General features: G+C 38.9%; 1 pseudogene; it reads left to right on the forward strand.

Annotated features, from left to right (window-relative positions):
- Window positions 1-334: 334 nt before the first annotated feature.
- LOC129683649 (serine/arginine-rich splicing factor 10-like) lies at window positions 335-5945 on the forward strand (annotated as a pseudogene).
- The last annotated feature ends 9713 nt before the right edge of the window (window positions 5946-15658 follow it).

Below are 15658 nucleotides of genomic sequence, written 5' to 3' on the forward strand. Positions count from 1 at the left end.
GAAATCTCACTTTCCCAGCAGTGCTAACCCAGCATCTCGAAGATCCTCGCATCTTGCCAACTACAATATCACCCAACAATATACTGTAGAGTGTTTTTAGAGACGAGAGGAAATAAATTGGCAGTTGGTACTTAGGGTCACTCCTGTCTCTGACCATGGCATCTCTAGACTGAGGATTCGGTAGTACAAGATCAGTGTTATTTGAAGGTATATATTTATTACAGAAAAACAATGTTGTGGTACAACAGCTCTCTATTAAGATCCATGCAGTCAAGATATCAGGACATTTTGCTCTGGTGACCAGAACTTGTGACATAATTAAAGAATCGAGGTCATGGACTCTCAGCCCATATTGCCTTTCCTACAAAATGTGGTTCTTGGTGAGCTAGGTGTTCTGAGTCCTTATATGGCAGTGCTGGCACAAAGTTTATGTCTATGAAAATAGTATTACTGCCTAGAAGATGCTACTGTTTCTGATAAAGATGAAAAGTGTCCCTTCTGGCATGGAGCTCTCTACCAAAAGCTTTGTTTCATTAAGAGATAGGAACCCAAGAGTATTCCTTGTTAGAGCAAACAACTGAATCAGTGGAGGTTGCCAGATCAATGTGGGTGATTAGGAGTGTCAACCATAGCCCTTATTTCTGCTATGATGGCTGTTCTGTATGTGCCTACCATGTCACCATTAAGGCCACCAACAACAGAAACCAGACAGTTTTTCCAAGGGAATGATCTTGTCCACTTGGTTATTTTGATGAGCAATCACAGTTGGTGCTATGTTCTATTGTGAAAATACACAATGCAAAGATTTCCACTTTGTACATGGACATCACCAAGCATTGAACCTAGAGCCTTGTACTATAGAAATATGGGATAGTTATGTTAAAGATTAGGGTAAAACAATAAACTAATTAAGTCAGGGTTGTAGTTGCAACTAGATTACTTTCCCAATATTTATTTTCTCAAGAATACTGGTTCTACTGTGTATCCCAGGCTGGCCTTGAACTCGTGATCCTCCTGCCTCTGCCTCTTTCAACAAATCCTAACAGTGTGGGCCACTGTAACCACTCTGAAAATAAATCTGGCACTTTCTCATACAACTAGGAATAGCACTTTCTCAAGATCCAGCTATACCACTCTTAGGCATATACCCAAAAGAGTCTCAAGTACACAATAAGGACATTTGCTCAACCATGTTTGTAGCAGCCTTATTTGTAATGCCCAGAAGCTGGAAACAGTCCAGATGCCCCTCGGTGGAGGAATGGATGCACAAATTGGATACACAATGGAATATTACTCAGCAATAAAAAAAGGAAATCATGAAATTTGCAGGTAAATGGTGGGATCTGGAAAAGATCATCCTGAGTAAGCTATCCCAGAAGCAGAAAGATGTGCACAGTATATACTCACTCATATAGACATATGATATAGGATAAACCTACTAAAATCTGTACACCTAGAGAAACTAATCAAGAGGGAGGACTCTTGCTAAAATGCTCAATTCCTATCCAGAAAGGCAAAGAGGCTGGACATCAGAAGAAGGAGAAAAGAGGGAACAAGTCAGGAGCCTGACACAGAGGACCTCTGAAAAGCTCTGCCCTGCAGACTATTAAAGTAGATGGTGAGACTTATGGGCAACCTTTGGGCAGAATGCAGGGAATCTTAGGAAAGAAGTGGGAAACAGTGAGATCTGGAGAGGACAGGAACTATACGAGGAGAGCAACAGAACCAAAAAATCTGAGCACAGGGGTCTTTTTGAGACTGATACTCCAACCAAGGACTATGCATGGAGATAACCTAGGACCCCTGCACAGATGTAGCCCATGGCAGTTTAGTATCCAAGTGGGTTCCATTGTAATAGGAACAGGGACTGTCTCTGACATGAAGTGATTGGCCTGCTCTTTAATCACCTCCCCCTGAGGGGGAAGCAGCATTACCAGGCCACAGAAGAAGACACTGCAGCCACTCATGATTGAGACCTAATTGAGTAGGATCAGAAGGAAGGAAAAGAAGACCTCCCCTATCAGTGGACTTGGGTAGGTGCATGCATGCAGAGGGTGGAGGAAGGGAGGGATTAGAACGGGAGGAGGGAGAGAACCACAGGGGGATACAAAGTGAATAAAGTGTAATTAATAAAGAAAAAAAAGAAAAAAAGAGAATACTGGTTCTAAATAGTTTGTTTATATCCTTATGTAAACCTAGCACTTAATCATGTTTTTTTTTAATTTTTTCGAAATTTACATCAAGCAACATTGTTTTTCTCTATCTATTTTTCACCTATATTAAAGGAAGATAAGAATAGTAACCTTGCTCTGTGATGCTGCTTTGAAATCCAGGCCTCTTATGTAATTGAATTTGTGCAAAATACTTGGAGCTAGTAAATACTTCTTGAAGGGAGAGAATACACACGTGTACACAAACACACAATATAGACTGTCTGGCTGGCTATTATAGCTTTTATTGCTGCATAATAAGCTATCATAAACTTCAATAACAACAATGAAAGTTTATTAGTTTCAGCTATGGTTTTGTCTTTTGGCTGGGCTCAGCAGGGCAGTTTTGGGTTCTCTATTTCATGACGTTTCCATCACATACTGATAAAATTGTCATTATATGAAAGCCAGTCAAGGGTTGAGTTTGTATGAAGAGTTCTCATTGCTAGTAGCATCCAATAGATGAGTTTGGGAACTTAGCTGTATGTACAGTGCTTTGTTTTGTGGTGGTGGTGTTGGTTTTTTGTTGTTATTTTAAGGAACCTAACTTCTGAAATCAGGGCAGATGATTTCCCAAGGTGAGTGTGGCATCATCAAGTGTTGCAGAAAGCAGGAGACTAAGTCTATCGGTTTTGCTAGGTTTAGGTTGTGCAAAAGCTACATAGTGTCACTTTCCTCGGTCCTGTTACTTAATTGTGAGGACTGCCAGCTCTTGGGGACTGTCAGGGAATCAGAACCGTGAAGCCATCTTTGGAATGCAGTCAGCAGCAATAAAATCTGTGGCAATGAAAATTACTCTACAATGAGTTTACTTTAATGCATGAGGTATAATATTTATGACATTTGTAATGTGTATTCCCAGAAAAAGACTTTTATTGATAAGGTATAACCATATAAAATTGGTATTGTCAGATTATTACCAATTAATATGAAGCACTGCCATGTAAGTAGCAAAATTTCATAGGTTTTTTGAAACTTACATGTTGATTTTCATCTTAGTGAAGACTGATATCTAAATATTCTGATTTTACAATGCTTCTTGAAACAGACAAAATCTTGAAATGCTTATGAGAAAGGAAGGGGAATCTGTGGGTTGAGCAAACCATTCTATGAATACAGAAGAGGAAAGAATGCTCTTCATAGTAAGAATAGATTAGATTATCAAGAAAAAGAATACTATGGTTAAGACAGAGTTTTGGTTGCAGAACAGAACTTGAGTCTCAGTTCTGTGTACTCTGAGGTACAAGGGAGGGGGGAGATAGAAAGACTTGGAGGGGACAGAAGCTCCACAAGGAGAGCAACAGAACTAAAAAATCTGGGCACAGGGGTCTTTTCTGAGATTGATATTCCAACCAAGGACCAGGCATGGAGATAACCTAGAACCCCTGCACAGATGTAACCCATGGCAGCTCAGTGTCCAAGTGGGTTTCCTAGTAAGGGGAACAGGGACTTTCTCTGACATGAACTCAGTAGCTGACTCTTTGACCACCTCAGGCCTCTTGTCAGACCACAGAGGAGGACAATGCAGGCAGTCCTGATGAGACCTGATAGTCTAGGGTCAGAGGGAAGGGGAGGAGGACTTCCTCTATCAGTGGACTTGGAGATGGGCTTGGGAGGAGATAAGGGAGGGAGGGTAGGATTGGGAAGGAATGAGGGAGGGGGCTACAGCTGGGACACAAAGTGAGCAAAATGTAATTAATAAAAATAAAACTGGAAAAAGAAAAAAACAAAACAAAAACAGACATTAGTTTTATCATCACTTCTGCTAAGTAATAAAGGACAGTGTTTTTCTTATTTATTAGTTCCAACATTGCACTCTAGAAAATATGGAGTAGCTCATGGCTTGTAAGAATGCAGCCACGTGAACAGTCCAGTGTTGGGCACACTATGTGTACATTTTAAAGCTGTTTCTTTCTGAAAACCATAGAGATTTGAGTTCTATATTTAGAAAGGTTAGAATAAGTGATCCTAGCTTGGATGTGTTTCTCTAGACTTCTAGCTGTAAAGATTTTAAAACTGGAAACAATTACATCCTTGCCTTTTGTCACTTGGAATGAAGGTGTCGTTGAAGACACATAAGCCTGTCTTTGTACTGATCTATTTTCTTTTACTTTCCAATTTTTTAGTACTTACAGTGGTACTCATAAGTGCTTTATGTATATTGGTAATTAAACAGATTTATTTAATTCAAGAACTCTTAAATAATACTATTCATCATTATCACATTGTACTCGAGAAATATTTTCCTCCAAATAAAGAAGAATTACGCTGCTAAAAGAGGAATAAACCCAAATCAATCTGGAATATTTTAATCACTATGAGTTATTTTCTTCTATGTCACTAAATTACCTTAGGAATTTGCATTGCTTTTCTACCCCATTCCTCCTCTGTCAGCCCTTAGCATTCTTAAGCAGATATCTGACCTTACAGTGAGACAGAAATAACATTTGTTATAGCTGTGCATTGCCTGTTTTCATGCCAAGGATGATTTCTTAGCTGTTTGATAGTAACTGAATTTCACTTCTTACTGATTGAACTGAATAAATGTTTGTGTGGTAAACTTTACTTCAGTTTGAAATATGGATTAATAACTTTTACCTGTGTAACAAGATTATTCTCAGCACATAGTAGACCAATAACTTTAACAAGGTCCTATCCTTGGAAAATTTGGTACAGGGTTAATAAAGTGAAATCTGACAGCGCCTTGAGCTTAGCTCTGGCTTCAGTCGAAATGGGTCAGCAAAGTCTGATGGAGAAAGATGCTGCTCGTGACCAGTCCTGTGAAAAAATAAATAAATAACTGCCCCCAAAGTTACTACAGCTATAATAATAATAATGATTCTGTAGACATATTAGAAGTGGAAATTTAGGCTACATAGGAAGAAATACATTTCGTTACTTATGTGCAATAAGCTACCGCACCTTGCTTTTATGGTTTTTGAAAAGTTAACACAACTACAATAAAGCATTGCAATCATTTCAACAACAGAGACATGGACACTAGGAAAGTGGAATGAGAAAGCGAGGCAGTAGTAGAAGGTCTCCCTTTCTGGCGGTGAGAGAGTAACTGTGTGTTAAAAAATGAAAATAAAAACCGGTGAGTGGCTATGAGCTGCTACCGGAGCTGCGGGAGGTTTGCTGGAGTCTGTTAGTGCCGCTGGCCCAGAGTCCTGATTGCCACCAGGCCCTGCTACCTGCCTCCCCCACCCCAACACATCCCTCTTCGTCAGGAACGAGGCCAATGACACCAGGTCTGAAGATTTACGTCCGGGATTTGGTCATTATGGTCCAAGGGTAGATGTTTCCGTTCCCCTTGACTGGTACACTCGACGTCCACAAGGATTGGATATGTTCAGTCTGAGCATGTTGGCGATGCTGAAGATGCTTTACATAATTTGGACAGAAAATTGATTAGTGGGCGTCAAATTGAAATACAGATCGCGCACAGGGATAAGGCACCAAATCAAATGAAAGCCAAGGAATGGAGGAATGTATACAGCTCTTCGCGATATGAATGATTATGACAAGTACAGACGTTCTTGGAGCTGAAGTTATGAGAGCGGGAGATCAAGGAGTCTCTCTTTTGATTGTAACTACAGGAACTCGCACAGTCCTAGAAACAGTAGACCGACTGGAAGACCACGGCATAGCTGAAGCCAGTCTGACAATGATAGAGCAAACTGCAGCTGGACTGCCCAGTAGAGTTCTATTTACTACAGTTCAAGAAAGGTCTGAAAGCGAAATAAAGAACCAAAGAAGGGCAGTTCAAGAGACCAAAGGGTGGGCGGAAGGAGCTACAGTATGAATACTGTACGAATAATTTGACTCTGGTCTGAAAAGATAAAAGAATTATCAAAACTACATGGAATAGTTGAAGTCCCTTCAAGCTTGAAAATAAGCATTTTAGGACAAACAAAAGGAAATTCAACTTTGTACGAACAGGTTTATATTGACTCAAGGGTTGCAGACCCATGGTAAGCTACTGGAAAGTAGGATGCCTGAATATCAAGGAAGAGAGCCATAGTCTCTACCACTTTCCCGTGGTCTGCCTCAAACTAAATTGGATGGTAAAGGTATGGTCCAACACAAAGTTTTTCTTGGTTATCTCCTAAAAGTCAACTGCACGTTTGCCAATGTTGGCGGGTCTCGCCTTTGTTTATTCCGCTGCCAGTGTTTTCTGTTTACCTGTTTGTTTTGTTGGCATCCGAGTTTATTTGTGTACCAAATGCAGTTTCCATCTAACCACTCCTTCCCAGGCTAATTCCCCGTATCCTTGCCATCCACTCATGACGGCCCTTCTCTTCACCTCTCGGCTAGACAGTTCGTTCAACAGATACTTATTGAATCCCTTACTGTGGGCAAAACCTACTGGATAATTGGTGAGAAGAACAGATAATAATTTAGTTAAATACCTACTGTGCACATTCTAGTGAATCATCACACTGTGGTCTCATCTTGAGGTTTATTATGGTGATATTTCATACCATTCATATCTTAATGTAACTATAAGACCCAATATACTACCAAAAAAGTAATTTTATTGTTCTCTGCCATTTAAAAGTATATAGTATTTGTTATATCCCATTACTACAAATAATGAAGAAAACCTGTGCTAAGCTGATTTGTTGTGCAGTGATTAACATACTAGAGTAATTTAAGCTGTTAACTCTTTGGCTCAGTCAAATAAATAGATAAATCCCCCCAAATAACAGGTATATACCTTTGCATTAAAGCAGGCCCTGGGTGCTAGAATTAGATTACTTAGAGGCAGACAGCTGTGACCCCAATGGACTTAGTCTATTCTGTATTGAAGAAAATGGTTACCAGATTAGACTTTCCAGTGATCTACTTGTACATTTTATAGGGGACATATTCTGTGTATTGTTAATAAATAACTTTATAGTGTCACAAAATGTTATTGATTCCTTAGTTCCTTATTATGATTTGAAGCTTGTTGATCAAAACATTGATTCCACCACATTTGAATTTTTGTTGTTTTTTTGCCATGTATTTAAAACTATGTCAAAATCTGAAATTTGGAAAGAGTGGTAAGACTTTGACTATATTAAAAACGTAGTAGGATTGATTACACATAAATAAAGGGAAAGGTAAAATGAAGGTTGTGTTAAGAAGAAAAACAACAACAACAACAAAAAACCTTTCAGCCTTCCCAAACTCAAAAGGCAGCAGGTACCAGGTGAGAATTATAAATGTTGGCTGTGATTTTCTTGCTGTTTTTATTTTGAATCAAGTTGGAAATGCTTTTACACTTTTATTTTCAAGGACACAATAAAAATTGATAAGAACTGAATTTAGCATTTATTTCAAGATTAAAAATTACTAAATGTATTTTATACCATTACATAATCATTATCATTGGATTGGGTTTGAAGGCAGTGGTCCTGTGTATTTATCAATATATGTGCACTTTGCAGGTGCTCTGTCTTCTCCTTCTCCTCTCCATTTCCTTTCAAATTGAGCTTAAGGCCCTCCAGAGGAGAGAATTAATTTGTGTTCAAATGAGGCTTTCTGGGTTTTTTTTTTTTTTTTTTTTTGATTGAATACATTGTTTTATTTACTATATGGGTTTCTTTGCTTTGGAGAACCTTGTTCATTTACAAGTACAGACACAGTAATTTTAAGTGTAGTGAATTAGAAAGGGCCCCTGGGGTTTGGGTAGCTGTTGAGTTAGGTAGGGTAATTGTTTTAGTCTGTCTACTGTGGCTTCCGTGTATTATTAAAGGCTGTCAATATTACCAAGCACTTGCTGTGCCAAGCTGTATGTTTTCCAGATACTACACTTAACCTTAAATCACTCCCAGGAAATGAGGACTTATCCTATTTTTTTAAATATTTTATCATTATTATTAATTACACTTTATTCATTTTGTACCCCCCCATAAGCCCCTCCCTCCTCCCCTCCCGATCCCACCGTTTCTCCCCTTTCTGCATGCATGCCCCTTCCCAAGTCCACTGATAGGGGAGGTCTTCCTCTCCTTCTTTCTGATCTTAAACTATCAGTTCTCAGCAGAAGTGGCTGCATTGTCCTCTTCTGTGGCCTGGTAAGACTTATCCTATTTTTAAAATGAGAAAATTGTCTTCTGCAGAATACCCACTGTGGACAGGAATTTTTGCATGCACACCTTCTAACTTTACTAGGTTAGAAGTAGATTAAGTATATTCCAGGATTTATAGGTTGTTGGAGCTTGGTCACTCAGGGCTTGATTTCTTTTGGGTCTTCATTGTATTGTTTTTTGTTTGTTTGTTTGTTTTTTACCATATTCCTAAAAATACTGTGATTAAAGACTGTAACTTCAGCAATAGCCAGAAATCAGGAGGGTCATCAGAGTCATTAGGGTGTCCCAGGAGGGAAATGTTCTCAATTTTCAATGATGACCTGATAGAATTTCATAACTTACTTGTCTCCAACAAGTTTCATCAAGGTATTCTATTTATCATGGAAGAACATTCTCTTCTCTTGGGTGTTTTCCTGTCTCTTCTTCCATTTGTGTTAGTTATTATTGTTTGTGTATTTACAAAGCTGGTTCACCATTCACCTTGTATTAAAAGTGTAGTTATTGGGTTTTACTTCTGTTGCTTTTTTTGTTTTGTTTTGTTTTGTTTTGTTTTGTTTGTGGAGTTGGTGAGGATAAGAACTTGAGGCCTATAAATTTTTGTTAGTAATAGTAGTTTGTAAAGAAGTAAAGGCCTTTGTAATTCAGGCTTGGTTGTTGGTTTGTTTGCAGATCACATTTCTTTGAATGTTGGAGAATAAAATAAACTTGTTTAGGAGCTCTTAAAAAATAGAATTAAATTAAAACCTCACGTTCTGGTAATGCTGCTTCCCCCTCAGAGGGAGGTAATTAAAGAGCAGGCCAATCAGTTCATGTCAGAGACAGTCCCTTCTCCTATTACAGTGGAACCCACTTGGATACTGAACTGCCATGGGCTACATCTGTGCAGGGGTCTTAGGTTATCTCCATGAATACAGAAGAAGACAATGCAGCCACTCCTGATGAGACCTAATTGACTAGGATCAGAAGGAAAGAAAAGAAGACCTCCCCTATCAGTGGATTTGGGGAGGGGCATGCATGCAGAGGGTGGAGGAAGGGAGGGATTGGGAAGGGAGGAGGGAGGGAACCACAGGGGGGATACAAAGTGAATAAAGTGTAATTAATAAAGAAAAAAAAAGTACCACTTAAAAAAATAAACAAAGTGTTGCATAAAAAAAAGAAAAAAAACTTACATTCTTGTCTGTGTGTGTGTGTGTTTGTTGTGTATCACAAATGTCTAAAGTTATTTGGCTGTGATCAAAATTATGGCATTTGTTTTTATATGTCTGCTTGTTTTGTCTGCGTCTATGGCTGTCTGCGTCTGTCTATGCTATGTCTGCCCTCAGAGGCCAGAAAAGGTCATCAGATTCCCTGGGACTGGAGTTCCAAACAGTGGTAAGCCATCAGTGTGTCTGGAAACTGAACCTGGTCCTATGGAAGATAAGCAAGAGCCCTTAACCACTGAGCCATCTCTCCAGTTCCAGCACTAAGTTTCTGAAGAGGAAAAATATGTGCTGTCGAACTCCGCTTCCATTCTGGCTTCCTTGCTCACACATTTTTTTATAGTTAATAAAAGAAAGCAGAAAATGAGGGAAAAAAACCAAGAAGAGCTATCATAGAACAGATGGAAAACCTGAAAAATGATACGATATAAATTAAATGGAAAGTGAGCTATATCAGTGCAAAATAATACTGCATGAGCTGTCAAAACACAACAGTTACATGATGCAACTGTAACTGTAGAATAAAAAAAATGTGAAAGAACCAAATCCTAAGGATCATTTTATTTTTTTATTTAACAATTATTTTATTTTATTTTTTAAATATTAGTTACAGTTCATTAACTTACATTACATTAACATACATTAACTTTGTATCCCAGCAGTAGCCTGTTCCCTCATTCCCTCCCAATTCCACCCTCCCTCCCTCATCTCCTCCCTGCCCCGTTCCACCTCCACAGATAGGGGAGGTCCTCCTCCCCTTCCATCTGACCCTAGCTTATCAGGTTTCTTCAGGACTGGCTGCAGGGTCCTAAGGGTCATTTTAAATCTGGGCACAGCATTGCACACCTATATTTCTAGCTCCAGAGATGTGGAGGCAGGACAAGTTCAAGACCTGCCTGGGCTTCACCACCATTTTCTGTCTCTAATAAAGTAATGGATAAATACTTACTTAAATGCACAAATAAAAAATAAAATGGTAACCGTTTAGGCGCTTTAACACAATATTTTTTTAAATGGCAGTATATGATAACTCATGTCTGGCAAGGTCAGCCAAGGCTATATTAAGATACTATATCTTATTATGTTAAAAAAAGATACTATATCTTTTTTAAGTGCATTTTTATTTTTGGTCTTAAGGCAATACTTGTTATTCTTGCACTTAGGATACAGGGAGATAGGGAGTTCAAAACCAGTCTTAGCTACGTGGAAAAGTTTTTCTCAGAAAGAGACAAGCAAAAGAAAAAAAATGCCTCAAATTAGCCTTCAGAAGATGGTTATAAATAAGAAGATTATAGATAAAGGCCATTAAGTGACAACTAACCAAAGTTGTCTGGACTGTATAATTATACTCCCCTGCTGGACTGAAAGAAAATATAGCAAAGACAAGGATATTTTACAAACCAAGGGGTGAAACATCAGGATCCAACTTGCTCAAACCCCCACACACCTACACAAAATCCCCCAACAAGCTAGATGGTTCTATAAACTCATTGGAGATAGCTTGTACAAGTAAGCTTTACTGTGATCAAGTAAAAGAAATGAGCAATGGGAAAGTCCACTTGTAGCAGCGTTTCAAGCTCTAGTTGCCATATTACGAGGACATTAAGGAACCACCAAACATCCTCTGGGCATAGACAGTGAAGTGTGAGAACCTTGCTGCAGCTTAAGAAAGCCCAGCTGCCAGGAGACGACCGGAAATCCTCAGCTTGTATGTGACAGATATGAAGTTCTTCTAAGTCAAGTTCAGTGCTTAAATTCTGAACTGAAAGTTTTGTCCATTTCCTGTTTGCATAAGCTTTTAAATTTGCAACCTTGTGGAGTTGGGGTAACACGGGTTGTGGACAGTTGAAATGTCTTTCACAAAACTAAGTTCAGGTGCACTATTCAAAACTACTGAGGGGATCCAATGAGTCCTATACATACAGAATATACGTTTGGTTGAGAAAAGAAATGGTGGAGGTGATTTTTTTTTCTAGTCTAGATGGCAAAGGTTAAATCTACAAGATATATTTGCTGATCAGCAGCTCTATTTGTGTCTTCATCCACATTCTGCTGATAGAACAAAATGCTAGAAACTGGAATTTTATAAGGAGCAGAAGCTTGTTCCTCACAGTTCTCCAAGGGAAGCCCCTAGCAAAGGTGTCATTAGCTGGTATGAGCCTGCCTCCTGGTCCATACATGAATCCCTATCTCTCTGTCCTTGCATAGTAGACAGGGTAAGGTCCTTCTGTGGGACTCCTGTTTCACAAGGACATTAATTTTATTCTTGAAGACTTTATCTCCATTTCCTAATCCTCTACTGGCATCTCTTCCAGCTAATAACACCACAATGAAGATTAGGCCTAAATTTAAGAACTTGATGAAGACATCAGATTCACACTACAGGAGTTCAGAGGAGAGCCAGCACAAGATCTCATCGGGATGTCTGATGCAGAAAAATAAAGCATGCCCAATATTTGAATACCTTTCTTGAGAGTTCTTCAAACAAATGCCACTCAATAGGGAGGTTTTTGTTAAGAACGTGCCCTGTGCGCAATTTTTGTGTAAGTTGTGGGTAGGCAGGTTCTTGATGTGATAAATTATTCAAATCTGTTCGGAGAATGGTCATATGTTAGCCTCCCTGTAAGATGGTGGCTGCATAGCGGCCGAAACGTTGGTTAATCTGCTACTAGAAACTCATGTTTCCAAAAATGCCTGATGCTGAAATACATGCTTAAAATAGCTTGTTGGAAAATGATGTAAATGTTCGTTTTTATCTACATAGGTCAGTAAAGGAGACAAGGTTTGGTTTACTTACTTCCTGTTAATGGCGTCATTATAATGCATTTAGAACCATTGAAAATACATTCTGTGTGGTCTCATGTTCCTGCAGTTCAAAGGTGTTAAAGTTATGATATTACCAGAGCTGTGCTCCTTCTAGAACACTTAGGGGATTCATTTCCTTACTCTGCTGAAGATAAGCAAGTAACTTAGGACCTTCCTACTTTTATAATATTCTTAGGTCATGTTTACGACATCTCCATATTAACCCATTTACAACTTTAGGAGCTTCTTATCTGTATTATTTACAGACAAGACACATGCCGTTAACCTACCCAACCTGGTAAATTCTTCAGACACTGGAGGCACAGATAACAATGCCAAACACAAATCAGGAGGTTATACAGGAGGTGCTCATGAGACTTTAGCATCGAGAAAGAACTTGTCAAATGCACACATCTTCTGTAGCCTTACAGCTTTGGCTTGATAAGCCCTCTGGGAGAATGTCTTGCCAACGATTTAAGACAGAAAAGGCATCTCAGGCCTTACCATTTCTAGCCAATATGCGACTCCATTCTCAGGAAGTATTTGTTAGATCAGCATCATAACCTACCCTGTCTTGCTTCCTTCCTCTCCCCCTTCACACACTTGTTTACTCTTAACACCATCTCAGTGTCTTCATGCTCAAACCAGCAAAGTGTTATTACAGCAACAGTCTCCATCTGACAACCAGTTTTCATGAGGGTTAGAAACAGAAGGTAAAGATTATGAATCAGGAAACAATCTGGAAGAATTTTACAGAGAGGGGTATTATACTTCTATTCATAGATTATAGGAAGGACTTTCAGTGAGAGACCCAAGAATGAGTTACAAAAGCATTAAGTACTTTTGAAGACCTACGTCTTTCTAAAACGCTCTATTGAAGAAAGCCACTAGCATAACAACTGCCAACTAGGTCAAGACCTCCTGGAAAAGAGCAGGGACTTATTCTTAAGTCTAAACCTGCCAGTTTTACTGTCTGTATGAGTGGGGTGTGTGTGTGTGTGTGTGTGTGTGTGTGTGTGTGTGTATTCACAATGATCAGGTTCAGGTGTACAGGCAGAAGCATGTATGTGCTCACATATGGAGGCCAAAGTTTGGCATTGGATGTCTTGATTGTTCTCCACTTCACTCCTTGAGGCACACTCTCACAGTAACTTTCTCAGCTAGTCGGGTAGCTGGCTTTTCCTCGGGAGGCTCATCTCTGCCTCCTAAGCACTGCAATACAGAGTAACCAAGCCTGGCTGGTTTTTGAATGGGTGTCAGGCATCTACACTTCTGTTCTCGTGCCTACCCAGCCAATGCTTTTCCCACCAAGCTACTTCTCCAGAGCCCTACTGTTTGTGTTCACAACAAAACTTCATCATCTTCGTTAATTGGAAGAGAAAGTATAGTTTGAACATTTTAGGCAAAAACGAAGCAGCCTTTCCTGGCCGTTGTTGCCTTGAGCAGCACAGATAATGTTGCATCCTGTGAGAATAAACCACATTCTTAACAAACTATTAAGGCACAAATAAAATGGGACCTTATTCATTTATTTGTCTATCTCTTAACTAAGACTATGGTTAATCTAATCAGTGAGCTATTTATTTAATTTTTTTAAGGAAAAGGTTTGGTTTAAAACTACATTTTTAAATATTACTTCCAAATTTAAATTTTAGCTTCAGGGTAACATTATAGATAAGGGAAAAAAACTGACATTTTGATTGTGTACTCTCATACCCAAGGATTATTTTTCAATATTATATTTTAAATTGACATGTTCCTTGCATACATATGATGGCTTGTGTGTGTGTGTGTGTGTGTGTGTGTGTGTGTGTGTGTGTACAGAAAGCATGGTGTCCTCTACTTTTCTTTAATTATTTTATCATAATGTCAGATTTTAATATTTTATCTCCAATTCTGAGCAAACTCTAGTGTCTCCTAAAGTATATAATTCTTATCCCATCACTATATTTTTTTTTCTAGTAGGAAAGAAATCGAATACAATGATGGAAAGTAGGTTCAGGGAGTTGCAGCTTTTATTTTATTTTAACCTAAAAAAACAAGCTTGAAATTTGCTCTGCAAATGGATAAATTGAGTCCCAAAATAGTAACACACTTGTGCTGACAGATGGAGGTGTGGAGAGCGAAGAATATGCCTGGCAACTGCTGCCCGAGGCTTTTCCATCTGTCACTAGGTCCCTGTGATGCCCGTGCACTCAAAACTACCTGGTCCACTAATGGGCATCGGTTCATGTTTCCACCATTCATTTTACTGGGAGGTGGGCTAAACCTCTCATAGGGATCTGTGAAGTTATGGGAATGGGAAATATAATCAGAGTCTGCATCTATGGCACTAAAATATTTTCATTAAAAATAATCACCTTTCTTTTTTTATTCTAGATAACATGCAAAGGACAAAGGACGGATGATGATAAGAAAAATGGCAGGGAGAAAGAGAAGAAGAAAAAGAGAAGAGGGAAACCATCTACTCATGGGTTTTTTTGAAAGCATTTTCTTTAAAAAAAAAAAAAGTTTCTCTCTCTCCCCTCAACTGAATAATAACAATAAAAGAAGACACTTAAACAATAAAAAAAAAATCAAATTCGCTGTTCCTATTTTGTAGGTCACTTAGCTAATGTGATCTCAGAATCTATGACCACACCACTTGGGTTTGAACCTAAGCCTCCTGACACCAACACTGACAACTTGAGTGTGTTTCCGAACCTTTTACGCCTCACTTTCTCGGCGTTAAATGAGATTTGATGATCATGGTTACGTCAGTGTTGTGATGGGTGGTAAGCCACTGGATATGCATGAGGCTCTTAGAGATGTGCCTCTACAGGATCACTATTGGTCAGCATCTTGCTAGACATTGAGCCACAGGATACCAACATGAATTTGCACGGGCCCACCATGCGGACTAAAGCATAGTAAGAATGCAAGATGGGTTTCTTTTCTCCTTGATCTCAGGTAGGTTTCCCATGACCAAAGCAGATCATCTGTACCCAAACTTACCTCTTTGATCACGGTGCACAGCTTGTCCACAGTGCTCAAGACATTGTGCGTTTAACAGAAAGTTTGTTATGTTTTGGAATCAAGACTGAAGTCATTTTTCCTGTCCTGAACTTTATTATGAGATGTGAATGTCCATTTCTGTGTTTGTAAGCAAAACCTCCCTTCATAGAGTCCTGTCTTTGTTCACTTGGTATTCACACACACACACACACACACACACACACACACACACATCAGCACGTGTGTGTTTCATATGCAAACAAGTAAGTAATGTTTTAACTTATAATTTGAAGACCAAAGAATAAAGCAACAATTTATTCTTGTTCAATGAATAGAAAAAAAATGGGTTTTTAAATTTCACACCTAGAAATTT

This window comes from Psammomys obesus, unplaced genomic scaffold, assembly GCF_907164565.1.
Source record: "Psammomys obesus unplaced genomic scaffold, mPsaObe1.curated_primary_1811, whole genome shotgun sequence".
Taxonomy (NCBI): Eukaryota; Metazoa; Chordata; class Mammalia; order Rodentia; family Muridae; genus Psammomys; species Psammomys obesus.